Source organism: Phocoena phocoena, chromosome 8, assembly GCF_963924675.1.
Source record: "Phocoena phocoena chromosome 8, mPhoPho1.1, whole genome shotgun sequence".
In the NCBI taxonomy this organism is placed as follows: Eukaryota; Metazoa; Chordata; class Mammalia; order Artiodactyla; family Phocoenidae; genus Phocoena; species Phocoena phocoena.
The window spans coordinates 83,895,640-83,907,709 of NC_089226.1; the positions used below are offsets into that span (position 1 = coordinate 83,895,640).

Here is a 12,070-nt window from a genome sequence, read left to right on the forward strand (position 1 = left end):
CCGCGTGCCCTAGGGCCCACATGCCCAAACTACTGAAGCCAGCATGCCTAGAACCAGTGCTCTGAAACAAGAGAAGCCACTGCAATGAGAAGCCCACGCACCGCAACGAAGAGTAGCCCTGGCTTGCCGCAACTAGAGAAAAGCCCGTGCACAGCAATGAAGACACAACACAGCCAAAAAAAATAAAATTTATTATAAAAGATTTAAGATTTACAAAACGTAAAGAATCACCCATCACCCAGCTTAATATATAAAATATTACCAATGGAGCTGAGGCCCCTTTGACCCTTCCCCCAATCACAACCTATTCCTGGCCCCTAGAAGTAACTCCCATATTGAATATCATGTGTATCATTCTCAAGCATGGGTTGTCACATGAATGTATAATCTGCCACCAATCCCACATATCCTGTCCTACTTGATCAGGCCGTTATCATTTTTAACCAAAGCATTCATTCAGCACACCCTGAGTACCTACTACGGTGCCAGGCACCATAACAACAGTATCCTTGCCTCCAATGTCTCCCTCCCACCATTTAATCTCCCACATTGCAGTCACAGTGTTGTATTCCTGCTTAAGAACTTCAGGTGGCTTCTTATTGCCTATGTGATAAAGTCCAGCCTCCTTAGCACGGCATCCAATGTCATGTGACCATATTGCTAGGGTCCCTCCCAGAGCTCTGGAAGGGTTAGGGTAAGGACTAATGCGGACATTGGGTTATCATTAGCTTCACAGCAAACAGGGCTCTGTACATGTTTGCATGGCTGCAGTAATAGATTCCCTGTGTGTGTCTTCTCATTTTCAGTAGAAGGAATTTATCAGACATGTGTTCAAATCCCAGTTCTGTGGCTTGCCAGACCTTGGGCAAGTTACTTCACCTCTTTGAGTTTCTATTTCCTACTGGGGGTAAGACCATCTATGGAAGAGACCGCAAGCTAATCACCAAAGTCCCCTTTGCCCTTCTTCTATAGTTCTAGAATTGTAGCTAGGACACTGCTGCCCAACTAGGGGCCACATTTCCCAGCTTCCTGTGGAATTTGATTTTACCCTCTTACAAACTAATATCAATACATTAACTTGATACTTGATGCTGACAGAAGACATGAGACTCCTAGGTCAGAGACAAAGGATTTTATTACTCACTATACAGCAAGGGCATGAGCATATTTGCATCAGTTCCTCTTGCCCCCAGGTCTCATCAGTATGATGCGATTGACCCAGATGGATGTTATGCACCCATGGGTTTGTGTTACAACTGAGGAGCACTGAGCTTGGGGAAACCACCATTTTTTTTTTTTTTTTTTTTGCAGTACGCGGGCCTCTCACTGTTGTGGCCTCTCCTGTTGCGGAGCACAGGCTCCGGACGCGCAGGTTCAGTGGCCATGGCTCACAGGCCCAGCCGCTCCGCAGCATGTGGGATCCTCCCGGACTGGGGCACGAACCCACGTCCCCTGCACCGGCAGACAAACTCTCAACCACTGCGCCACCAGGGAAACCCCTATCAGCTCTTTTGAGATTAGATGTGACCATGTGACTTAGTTTTCTGCGATAGAGTATAAGAGGGGAAGAGGTGTGTGCCTTCTGGGGTGACACCTTAAGACTAGGCCATGCCGCATCGACTACTCCTTCTTTCCCTTTCCTGTTGGCTGGGTAGTTGGAATGGCAATGTTAATAGAGATCCCAGAAACCAAGTATTGAAGGAAGTAGAGCCGCCATCAGCCTGAGTCCCTGAATTACTTTGTGCGGCAGAGTTGCCCATCGACTTAGAACACTTACCTCAGATTGTCATGTGAGAAAGAAATAAACTTTTTATTCTGTAAGCCACCTAAAGAGTTAATTTGTTAGAGTGACCCAGCCTACCCTTCACTAATACAGCATCTAACTCAGAAGGGTTATGAGGATTAAGAAAAATTCCAATGGCTAACATTTATGCAGAGCTTACTGTGTACTGGGCTCCATGCTAAACACTTACATACATGATTTCATTAAATAATCAAAATAATCTTTCAAGGTAGTTTTCTTCATCTCCATTTTATAATTGGAGATTAAAGAGATTAAGAAATGTTCTTAAGGTTCAAAGACTAGGAAGTGATAGAAACGGAACAAATCCAGGTCTGACAAATGCGTCGCGGTTTTGGTATGCCTCATGCCCCCAGGGTTTCAGCTGCAGATTCTTCTCTCCTTCTCTCTCCTTTCCTGTCCCATCTGCCCTTGATCCCCCCCTCTTTTCCTCTCCCTCTTTCCTCCCTTTCTTAATATTGATTCCATTTTCATGCAAGATGGCATGTTATAATGCAATAAATACTCCAGTCAGGAGATCTGAGTTACGGTTTCAGCTTTTGCAAGTCCTAGCTGCATAAACTTGGTAACTCATCTTATCCCTCTGAGCCCCAGTTTCTTTGTCAGAATAATAGTTATGTCAATAATATTTGCCTTATCCATCTTAGTTGATGACCGAAATAAACTGCAAAGGTCTTTACAAACTGTAAAACACTCTAGAAATGGCAGGTGTTACTCCCCGCTCTACCCCCATCCCATATGCCAGTAGTTCACCAAGTACAGTCTCTGGACAGCAGCGCCAGCATCACTGGGAACTTGTTGGAAATTCAAGTACTCAGGCCACACCCAGACCTGCTGAATTAGAAAATCTAGGGGTAGGGCCTCGAAAACAGTGTTTACCAAGCCTTCTAGGTGACTCTGATGGACACTCAAGATTAAAATCCACTGTCCTATGTATGTACACACACTCACACACACACACACACACACACACATACTCACACTCATATCCTGACGAAATTAAGTTAAAATAAATATTAAATAGAAAAGAAGTCATATAATAGCAGCCTGAAGATAGCGTTTGGGAAAAGAGGTATCATCAGTGCTAAGGATATGCTTGGGAGGGAAGGGTAGGATGAAGACATGGTTAGGAGCTTCAGGACTTTTTAAGTTCAGTGGAATTTCTTTCTTCTTCCAGAACCAGCGCTGTGATCCATGGCTGAGCTATGCCAATGGAAGAAGAGCAGGAAATGTGAGTCTTGAGGAAATAACTCAATATTTATTAGGATTTCTTCGGTTGCAAATAAGAGAAAACCATCGTAAACAGTTTTAAACAAAAATGTAAATTCATTGTCTTACAAAATTTAAAAGTCCAGGAGTAGATTGGCTTCATTCACACCCTAGATTCTTGGGCTCAAAGCTTGTCACTGGGATTCTGTTTCTCTCGTTTTCTTGGCTCTAGTTTTCCCTGTTGTTTTCATTACTCTCAGGGTCTCCTCATATGGTGGTATAAATGCGTGGAATTGCTCCAGGCCCATATTTTATCTGCTTAGCAACTCCGGTGTAAGGAGAGTGCCTGGTTCCCCATGGTTCCAACAGAAATCCAAGGCTCCTGGATCCTTCTTGGGGCACATGCCCACCTTTGGGCCGATTAGCACGACTCTGATGGGCCAGGCCTAGGTTACATGGCCACCCCTGGAGTCCAACACACCCACATGCACTGAAAAGGGGGGCATGATTCTCTACGAGAAAATACGGCTGCTGTCACCAGAAGAAGGGTGGGTTGACACTGGGCAGGTGAAAACAACAGATGTCTACAAGAGACCTTAATTTGCTGCCTCTGGGAAGACTAGGATTATGTTAGCCGCAAACTCCTGCCAAGGTTTCCACCTTCTCTCCGTGAGCTGCGGAATTATCTGTGACAACAGTGACTGATCCCAAAAAGGGAGGGGTAGCACCTGGGACACAGCAGCTAAAAAAATCAGGCCAGACCATATCTCAGTTTCAAGTTTGACTCAACTTCTCCAGTCTCAGGAATTTATCCAGAGTAGAATCTTTAAGCCTTATCCCTCAACAATTTCCATCTCCTTTTACAATGCTCTCCGGTAAGTAAAACTCCAGTTTCCTTACAAAGAGAGGCTTGGAAGCTTCAAGGTGTTTTACGTTTGGATCCACGGTCTGTAGACCAGTGCTATGCAACAGAACTTTCTGCAGTGATATAAATAGTCTTTATCTGCACTGGCTAATTAATGTGTAGCCATTAGCTGCGCATGGCTAATGAGCACCTGAAATATGGCTATTGTGACTGAGGAACTAAACTGTTCATTTTATTTAAGTTTAATTTTCATTCTAACAGCTGCGTGTCCCCATGGCTACTATCTTGGACACTGCAGCTTTAGACTCTGGGAAAGAAAGCTAGTCAAAAGCTCTGATCTTCTGACTTCGACCAAGGTCAATAGACAGGCTACAGTTTTAGGCTACTCACTACCTGTTTGACTCTTTTTCTTAGTAATTTGAACTCCTGAGTTTTAGCTGGACCCATGCCCTCCTGGTAAGAGATTCTATTTCTCAGCTTGTCTTGCAGCTGGGAGGGGTGTGGGGTTGGAAGTCACACGTTAATATCAGGTTAGTGGAATGTGGCGAGTGTGTGTGCAACTTTTTGGTTATCTCCTTAAAGTTGAAATTACATGCCGTGGACTTTTCTGTCTTCTCCTAGACTGGAAGGCAGATGTGGAACTGAACCAGCCTCAGTCCTCCTAAGACAACACCTGAGGAGATGGTGGACCAAAAAGATGGAAAGATTCTGGGTCCCTGAATTATCTGATGGAGCAGAGATACCCCATCAGTCTTGAACTTCTCACCTTAAGACCATGTATTGAGAGATAAAGAAAATGCTCCTTTATTTACACCATTGTGTTCTTGGGTTTCTTTGTTAGCTTAGCCTGTTTGCTAACGTACCATATCCACCGAGGAATCCGTGTGGGACAATGGACTGGGTATTTACAGACCTAGGTTCTCATTAGTTCTACAACTTGCTACAATGTGACCTTAAGTTTCAATTTCCTCTTGTATAAAATAAGGCGTTTGGACTGAATCTGAGACACGAAGATGGAATTCATCTTGAGCAAAAGAGGGAGAATAACTGCAGCTACTTTGTAGAGCTGTGAGGAATAGAAGAGATAATGCATAAACTACACTTAGCCCAGTGCCTGAGACATAACAGATGCTCTATAACTATTAGCTATAATTATTGTTATTATTATTAAGTTCTGACCCTGACAGATTGCGGAAGGCTGCCTGGAGTGCTGTGTTGACAAGGATATGAGACTTCAGTGCTCACTGGAAATGAACGCCATAATCATCTAGCTGTGTCTTCCACAGGCAAAAGAGGGGGAGTTCCCTGTAATGGAGGGGATTCCTGGATTCCTAAGTCCTCTTCTTCTCTAACCTTACAGAATTTTGTCTACCTATACTAAGCTAGCATGTAAGAGTCTTTTCCCCTCTCTTCTCTACACCACACACACCACCAGATACACCACGTAAAACACAAACACAGGGTCCCCTCCTGATGTCTTTATATCTCTGGCTGGCCTTCTTCTCACCCACTTTCTCATCTTCTGAGCCTAACCCCTGAATCTGGAGTCTCCAGACTTATGGGAGATGCCTCGGCTTCTCAGGCTTCTGCATTTTTAAGTCTTTTTTTTTTTTTAATTTTCCATTTGAACCATTTTTTAAATTTTTATTTATTTTATTTATTTTATTTTTGGCTGTGTTGGGTCTTTGTTGCTGCACGCGGGCTCTCTCCAGTGGCGGTGAGCCTGGGCTACTCTTCATTGCGGTGCATGGGCTTCTCATTGCTTTGGCTTCTCTTGTTGCGGAGCACAGGTTCTAGGTGCACAGACTTCAATAGTTGTGGCTCGTGGGTTCCAGAGCACAGGCTCAGTAGTTGTGGTGCATGGGCTTAGTTGCTCCGTGGGATGTGGGATCCTCCCAGACCAGGGCTCGAGCCCGTGTCCCCTGCATTGGCAGACGGATTCTTAACCACTGCACCACCAGGGAAGCCCCCATTTTTTTTTTTTTTTTACCTCCCTCTCACCTGACTTAATGCCTGGAAATTGCTGTGTTAAAATGACATTGTTCAGCCAGGCCCTTGTGGGAAGCATTTGGAGGACAGTGGTACCCAACAGGCACAATCCTTCTGGGGGTGATTCTGCTTCCACTGGCTCAATCAGCCTAATAAATGTGGAGACCCAGAGAGAATTCTGATCCTCTGGGAATCCAATCACTCACACAGCTTAGAAAATAACCCAGGTCAGAGAATCCAAATCTGCATTCACATCCCCAATCCCAAGTCATTTCCAGGGAGAAGTCTTATGTTGACCATTTTCAAAAGTCACTGAAAGTAGAGAACTGATGTACAGGTGAATCTACTCTGGAAAATAGAATCCACCTAGTTTAACCAGTGCATGGCTCGCAAAGGAGAAAGCCACTCTAACGCTCCTGTTCCTAAGTCTTTGTATCCTTTCTTTATTGGGGTCAGCAAACTATGGCCTGCTTCTGTAAAGAAAGCTACCATTTTTTTGGTAAAGTTGTGTTGGAACACAGCCAACACCTGTTCATTTACATAGAGCAGCGGTCTATGGCTGTTATAGCGCTGCCACAGCAGAGTTGAGTGACTACGACAGAGACCGTATGGTCTGCAAAGTCTAAAACTTTTACTTGCCTGTCCCTTTACAGAAAAAGTTTGCCACTGCCTGTTCAATATTGTATCAACTTCATTTAGTACAAGTCACTATTGATTTCTGGTTTCAGTCAACCAACCAATCTAATGCAACCACCCACATGTGTCCATGTGGTGCACTTATTTCAGTGGACCCCTAGCAACTATTTCACTCTATTCTATAATTATGCTCCTCCTTTCCTGCTCTAGCACCCTCAAAATCCATCCCCATACTTATGGATGGGAGAGATAAGAGGTTGTATCAGGGAAGCCATAGGTACTGCCTGCTTCTCAGACAGAGAGAGCCAGGAATTATAAACCCTGAGCCTATGGTTGTCTTTTTGTAAGTTCCCTCGTTCTGTTAGGTGAAGCCAGCCCACCCCACAGTATTGTTGGCAGTAGACATCCCTCCTCTGTTGTAGGGGGAATACACGAAAGGTGGAGATGGTCCAACTGAACAGTCCATGCTAATCTGGTATGGACACCACGACTCTGCTTGAGCTGATTATTGCTGTGGGGAAACAAAACCCACATTACCTGATGTTCGAACTTTTCAAAGAGAATTTGGAAATCTTTTTTGTTTTGCTTCCTTTTAATAGACAATCACAGCACACTGAGGTTTGGGACTAATAGCTGGTGCGCTTGGGCAAGTTCATTTGCTTTTCTCAAGCTTGGTGCCCTCAGCTGTCCAGTGAATGGAAAGAAGGAAGGAGAGGTACTCTGTCTCAGAAGGGTTTTATGATGATTGCCTGTGATAATTCATGTAATGTTCTTATGATGGAGCCTGGCTGGCACAGAGTAAGTGATCAGTAATTGTCAGTTTTGGGTTTTTTTTCTAGACACCGCAGGAGGCACTAGGTTGGGATCCCATCTTTCTTGCCCACCTCGGTTCAGAGTTTATAGTGTCCTGTCTTCCAAGGCAGGGACAGCAGAGCCCACCCTGAGGAGAGATCCAGGGTTCAGTAGGAAGTCTCTGGATCCCCTTATATGAAGGAATGAGGGAGGCCAGAGATACTGCAAAGAATTGCCCCAAACAACATCTGCTGTGGACCTCTTCTATTGGAGGGAAAATAAAGAAAGAAGTAAAGACAAAAACCTGGAAGGAAAGAAAGGAGGAATGAAGGAGAAAGAAAGAAGGGGAGAAAAGGGAGGGGGAAAGTTAGATTTAGTAAAAACTCAAAGCATAGACCACATTGTAATTAATACACCGGAAGAGGACCTAGAATTATGATATAAGGATATAAAAAACTGCTAAGCAAAAGTCATGTTGCAGATTATAATTAATGACATGCAAAAATATTGAAGACATATTGTTAATCCTAAAAATTAGGCTATAGAATAATGTGTACTGAATGAGACTAATAGTGTATATGAATTTGCATATATCTAAGTAGAAAAACGACAGGAAGGATGGAAGGAAAGCCAACAAAATATACATGATGGTAATCTCTGGGTGACAGGATTGTGGGTGATTTTTATGTTTTGTTTTAATTGTATGAACCTCTTAAATTGTCTTCAAAAACCTGTGTAACTGTGTAATAAGACGAAATGAGAATTATTACAAATAATCGTTAGGATTGTGAAGTCACTAGTTAACAGCCAAACCATGAATTTCAGAGTCTTTTTCCAAACTTCCAGCAGGTGGCGCAATGGCGATGTCAACTTCTGGCTGGGTTTCTCTCCAGTTTAACAGTCTCAGATGCTTTGCTGCTAGGTCCTGGCCCCGGGTGTCCATGAAGCAGAGGGCATTGTTGCCTGGTGGGGAGGGGCACTTGGAAGAAACCACCCAGACACAGGGGCTGCCTGCGCTCAGATCCCTGGCCCAGGGTTCCATTCTTCCCACACTAGGAGAAACAACGTAATTAGAAATGCAATGACAGACTCTAGGTCCCTCCCTCCGCTTAATTTCCTCCCCATAATTTGGTCTGAGGCAAAATTCAAATTAGTCTTTTTATTGGGCATTTCTGGATTGGACTGGATTTGCAGCTCTTCCAAGCCCTGATATAAGTGAGATTTTGAGCTCAAAGATGAAAAAAAAAAGGTAATTTTCTTGTCCACAAGAAAGGTGATTTTTTTAATGAGCAGCAAACCTTGTGCGAAAAGATGATGGACATTTTAGACCACTGTCAGTCATGTGGGTGCGAGGGCAGGGAGCCTGGTACCCTGACTAACCAGCCTCCAGAGATTAAAGGGGATAGAGTCTCTCCAGGCCTGGACACCCCCAGGCGAATAAGTGGGTTACAGCCGGGGCACGGCCTTTGCCTGGTCTGGAAGGGGAACCGTCCTTAGAGGAAACAGATCCACTTCATCTTTTTGACTTTTGTTTCACATCTTAAATTGTATATCCCCAAGAAAACTACTCTGAATGGAATTCAGGGTTTAAAAAAGCTATCAGAGTCCACCAAAATGGGTCCCCATTCCACCCAGACCCACAAAGATGCACACAGGTCTGGAGACATGGAATGTTCTGGGTCCTCACTGCTATTTCTCACAGGCTCTTCAATAAGCCTCCAGTGCCCTTCTTGGTGTTGACTTCGAGAAAAAGAAGGAAGGGAGGGAGGGAAGGAGGAACAGAGTTAGGGACAGAGCTAGCAGGCTCCTCCTGCCCGGTCCCAGAAGTTTTCACTTACTGATTCTTATTCCTCTATTGTGGTACTTAACAGAGGACTTATTACTATTGTGGCCTTAACAGAGGACTGGCTTTCATGTGGCACCCATATGGGTTCTGAGTAAGTGAATCAAAGCCCTTGACATAGAGTAGCTTTCAATCTTAGACAACCCAGGCAATCAGAAGGAACCACATAAAATGATGGGGAACAGGGACCTGGCAATAACTGTATGTGTATATGCAACATCACCACCCAGATGTCCATTCCTGTTCTCTCTCATTCTCTCTCTCTCTCTCTATCTCTCTCTCTCTCTCTCTCTCACGCACACACGCACGCACACACACACACACACACACACACACAGGCATTCCTAAGGGTGCTAGAATAGTGAAGATTATATAACAACAGCAAGAAGATAACTAACACGTATGAGAGTATATACCAAGTAATTTAGATTCAAGTTTGGAGTCACTCAGCCTGGGTTTGGGTCCCAGCCCTGCCACTTTCTAGTGTGATACTTTGAACAAATTACCTAAACTCTGAATCTTAGAGTCCACCTGTTAAATGATAATAAAAATGCCTACAAGTCACAGTGTTGCAGAGGGGATTCAGTGAGATCCTGCACGCAGAGCACTTAGAACGGTGCCTGGCATTGCATGGTACTCAGTAGTTGTTGGCTGTGATTATTTTCTGAAAGCATGAGGATAAAGGGGCAGTTTGAGATTGCTAAACTAGAGTTTGTCCACTCGGGAAATTTCATCTTGTCTAGTAACGAGACCTTTGTCACTGAAATAATTTTTTAAAGATGTTTAGTATGTTTCAAAGTATAACCCAAAGCTTTTTTCTTTTCTTTTTAGTATATGTAAAACTGAGGTAAGAAACTTTAATTATGCAGGAGATCTGTGGAAGGATTAATCATTTTAAGAGAAGAATCATTTTTCCAACAGCCCCACTGCTATGAATGATACCTTCACGAGCCTGGGCCACCTTCTCCAATGGATCCTGGGGACCAATTACTGGTCTCAACCAACCAACTTCCATTCCAGCTTGAAGGACTGCTGCAAACTGCTGAAATTCCTCCTTGGTGGATGAATAGAGAGCACCTCTTATTATGCTAGATTCCTCTGCCATAGTGTCCCGTGGGTTTATTTCAATAGGACCTCTGCTGCCAACAACTATTACTCATCCTCCATGTGACAAAAGATTCAAACCATTGCTAAGATTTACACTAGCTAACATTTCAGTAATCATATCAACTCCTTTTTCACCAAAAGATTTCTTAATTTTATCAATGTAATTAGCTCCTTGGTGATTAAACACGTGTGGGCTCCATTCTGCAAAACAACCTTTTGTCCTTCCTCAGTACCAGCTGTGCCCGAACCTTTAAGCCATAAGCTCTAGCAATCTGGCATGCTGCTCTTCCAATCCCTCCACCGGCCCCGTGAACCAGAACACTGTCTCCAGCTATCACGCGGGCACTGGGGAGCAGAGCTCGATGTGCGGTAAAGTACAGGATCCCGACGGCAGCTCCTTGTTTCAAGTCCGGGTTTTATGGCAGTGTGTAAACAGTGTAATCGGCTGCCAGAGCATGCTCTGTGTAGTCCCCAGAGATCGTGCCGGTAGTGAAAACTCTGTCGCCTTTCTTGAAAGCAGATACACTCCCTCCAACAGATTCTATTATCCCAGCCACATCTAAGCCAGGAGTATAGGGTAGAAGTGGTTTTCTACTGTAAGTGCCAGAGCGAATATATGTGTCCACTGGGTTTATACCACACGTTTGGACCTTAGTTAGAACTTCACTCAGTATGACAATCTCTAGGTCCATCCATGTTGCCGCAAATGGCATTATTTCATTCTTTTTTTTACGGCTGAGTAATATTCCGTGGTATATACGTACCATACCTTCTTTCCCGACAGTGTTGTGCATGGATTTCTCAAATGCTGAAAATGAAAATATATTCCTTAGAGAGGTCAGTATTATCTTGAAGCTACAGGGTCAGGGTAAGCCCTCTTGACGCACACAAAGGACTTTGTTTTGGCAGGAGGCAAAAAATGTTCTCTCTCCCCACAAGTAGTCTGCATGGTAAACCAGGATAAATTTGAAGTGGCTATATTTCCTTGAGTGTTGCCCCACAAATACTGAGTCATGTCTCAGAACAGCTCTCATTGGTGGGATGTTCTGGTCTCAGCCCGGATGCCAGAGGAACTGCAGGAGGGCATGAAGACTGAGCAAGCAGGCCTAGGCTCCAAGGTACCCCCAAACTCCAGAACTCCACACTCCACAGGTGCTGCCTCTCCTCTTCTGCACAGGTCCTAAACGACCCAATGCTTTTCTTGTCACAGGTTTTGAAGTGGCTATCCGGGGGACAGCTGCGTGATTAGCTAGCTGCGAGGGTTGGCATGCTATTCAGACCAGTTAACAGCCAGCACGGCAGGAGCACCGGCCAATGGAAAAGAGCCCTGGCCCCAGTGCTGGAGCAGAGGTCTAAAGAACCCCTGGGGGGCCGGGCCCCTTCTGTTGGATTGTAGGGAAATCCAGGGGACCCAGAGGACCTGGGCAGCAGGGATGCAGAGGGGCTTTTGGAGGTGGCTATTGACCAGCTGCTACAGAAGTATTTCAGCATGCTAATAACCTGTGTGGACATGCTGGTGCACCCTGGCTGAGCATCAATTCTAGGTCAAGGTGTAATGTTCAATCCCACCCTCATCTGAGCATCCCTTTGCCCATTGGCCAAATTGGGCAGCCTGTTTATAAATATGCCTCCTTTGGCAAAAGAAACCAGTGGGGAATGTATGAACCATTTAAGAAGAAATCTCTTCCCAATTCTGAAAGGACAAATCGATATCAAAATGGCACGAGGTCGGTCCTTATTCTTCTGTAGCTGATGGAGGCTAAAATATTTGGGATCCCCACCTTCTAGCTCCTGGCAGTCTGGGAGGAAGCCTATTCCCAGTAAAGAT

At 44.6% G+C, this 12,070-nt stretch overlaps 1 pseudogene; it reads right to left on the minus strand.

Annotated features, from left to right (window-relative positions):
• Nucleotides 1-10,024: 10,024 nt before the first annotated feature.
• LOC136126990 (quinone oxidoreductase-like) lies at nt 10,025-10,934 on the minus strand (annotated as a pseudogene).
• Between the last annotated feature and the right edge of the window lie 1,136 nt (nt 10,935-12,070).